At 37.6% G+C, this 2,769-nt stretch overlaps 1 pseudogene; it reads right to left on the bottom strand.

Annotated features, from left to right (window-relative positions):
• Positions 1 to 248: 248 nt before the first annotated feature.
• On the bottom strand, positions 249 to 725 carry LOC149265659 (U4/U6 small nuclear ribonucleoprotein Prp31 homolog pseudogene; annotated as a pseudogene).
• Positions 726 to 2,769: the final 2,044 nt, after the last annotated feature.

Genomic DNA, 2,769 nt, shown 5'->3' with positions numbered 1-2,769 from the left:
GGGTACAGACATACCAATAAAAAAAATGTTTAGTTTGTGCCTTGCTACGAAGTGCTTCATTTCTTTTGTTCCAAATCAAGTAGAGGAGTTTGATCCTAAGAAGCTGCCACTTTGCTTTAAATTCAACGAACAAAAGGAGTTTGTCACTTGTTAAGGTGATTTTCTAGGAGATGCCTATTGGGAGTATCTGGCTACAAAGTTTAGATCCAATTTCGGGTGTCATATATCTTCTCATTGCAGCCCACAAGTTATATACCTGAACTGTTAAGTTTAAAGAAACTGGAAATGCAAAGTCTTTGGTTCAACTGTTTCATGGAAAAAAAATTAGCAACTAACAATCGACATGCACGCATTCTCAAAGCAGGTGGTGTGCTCTGGAAAATCTCTGTTTGTTCAAGGTATCCAACATGAAACTGTGAAGTCGTTGTTGAAAATCCTGCCAAATTATTTTTCTTTGCACCTAGAAGCTGCACATTACAAGTTGGCATTTTAGCCAGTGAAGAGAGACCCCCTGCAGTACCCATCAATTTCGCTGCAACCCCACTCCTTGCAATAACAGACAAATTGGGGGCAATGTATCCCATCCTACTCTCAACAAAATCCAAAACCTTATTTTTTGTTGCATCAAGTGCAAGTGCTCTATCACGGGCATCTAAAGTCTTTTGCAAGTTTTCTTCTAATAGAGGCTTATCACTAATGGTAGATGCAGTGATAGAAACAACCATAATGATTGCCGAAGGTAAAAGACCCTCAAGATCAACCAGAGTTAAATCGATCTCATTTCCAATTTTCTTTACAACTGGAGCATAATCAATTGGATGGTGTACAAGAGATTCTAACTCAGGAAACTTCAACCATGAGTGTAACGACTTATGATGGTTCTACTTATCTTGTCATGAATTAATTGCTTAAGTAGGTGAGATACATTGGATTAGGTGTTGCATTTGGGTTGTTGGTGTGACAAGGGGTTTGGGGGGCATTATGGTTGGAGTTTGTTGGCACAAGACTCATATAAGTTAGTTGAGTATGAAATTATTTGGTGTGGTAGTGATTGCATGCCCATAATGCATGAGACAACTTTAGATTGGCATGTGACAGCAATACATGTGAGATAATTGCATTAATGGAAAATGTAGAAATTAAGGTGAAGTTTGAGTTGGTGGTTTAATGAAGGAAAGAAGTGCATAGACATAACTAGATGTGTGGTGACCAAGGTGAGACCATTTTATAAGAAAAACCTTGGCCACATTTGTTTGGGTTAGACAGGCCCACTGGTAGACCATTGTGACTTAGATGAAATTCTGTCAATCAGCAAGTTCAAGTTTTCATATTACCCTTCATAAAATTTTATAAATCTTCTATTGTTGATCACATTGGAATGTCATAGTTGCCAACCAATCTCTTTCTGTTTTCAAGCTTCAAGGCTTCTTTGTCATTGGTGGTTTCTTTGTGAGTTCTTTTAGGTAACCATCTAATCAATAGTGATTGGTTGAAAAAGAGAATCCCTTTTGATATCCTCTCCCTGGAAATGTAGGCAGAGGTAAGTAGAAGAGAAGGGAAGGTCCTAAACATTCACATGTTCTATTCCAATAAGTCAAGATTGCTTCTATCCACAATCGAGGCTCTGGATGGACTTGGTCTTGATGTTAAGCAAGCAACCTTAAGTCGCCTCAATGGATTTTCACTAGATGTATTTCGAGCAGAGGTAATGTAATGTTTCAATTGATTACCCATTAAACTGCAATAGCTCCTAGTCTAACTCTATTATTTTGCACATTGTGATCAACAATCCACTGGGGAAGATGTTACAACAAAGGAGATCAAAGCATTGCTGCTGCAAATTGCAGACAATTAAGATGGACTGCAGTAAACATAACTTACTACACATCTTCAAATGCCCCTTCTACTAAAAACCATAATATCATTTCAATCAGAATTCAGAATAGAACACATTGAATTCCCATGGTGGAATCCCTCTCTCCACGGGGATTCTAATATAGAAGATGAAGCAGAGTTACATTACATATTAGGATGACAATACTCTGAGAACCTGTGCCAGGGGTTGGCTGAGACAACCTTGAATCTATCCACATATAAAATTGTTTTGAGTCTGTGAGCATAGTCATGTCATAGCAATCTGAATTGATAACCTTCTGTGTACTCATGTGAAGGTCGGAATTTTGCCAGTTTGTTTCCATGTTACACATCACAATGAACATTTACTCACAGAAGTCTAGTTGTAGGATTAATACCTGTGATCCTTATTCCAGTGCAAATTATGTAGCAGCTGCTGGTCATTTTAGAAGTAGTTGGTTTCTTTCTTTTCATAGTCTCCCTGATCCTCTATTCACTGCATATTCCTTAAAATTCAATCACTCCTACAAGAATCTCGCTGTATATATATATGTGTGTGTGTGTGTGTGTGTGTGTGTATGTATATATATATGTGGTCTTCTGTTGACACAGACTTTATATTGGCCACTTGATGAGTTAGTTTATGAGCGATTGGGTTGCAGGGCCTAAAGAAAATAATAACATGAACGATTTAATGGATTCCATGGTTAAAGATATGGAGGAGGACACATTGAATTCAATCTCTGCTATTAAATTACAACCCCCTTCCTGTTGGGTAAGTTTTTAGCATTTCTCGTTGATTGTTGATATCATCAGTTTGTTTCAGAGTTTCATGGTGAGAATCATTTGGATTTGAGTTGGACTTGGACGAGGAAGCAATTGGATCCTTAAATTTATTTGTATCACTTATCTTAA

This window comes from Pinus tabuliformis, chromosome 6 (assembly GCF_031772625.1).
Source record: "Pinus tabuliformis cultivar Carrire ecotype Pingquan chromosome 6, CPIR1, whole genome shotgun sequence".
In the NCBI taxonomy this organism is placed as follows: Eukaryota; Viridiplantae; Streptophyta; class Pinopsida; order Pinales; family Pinaceae; genus Pinus; species Pinus tabuliformis.
Note: the sequence above shows the minus strand (reverse complement) of the source record. Positions and strands in the feature narration are given on the sequence as shown.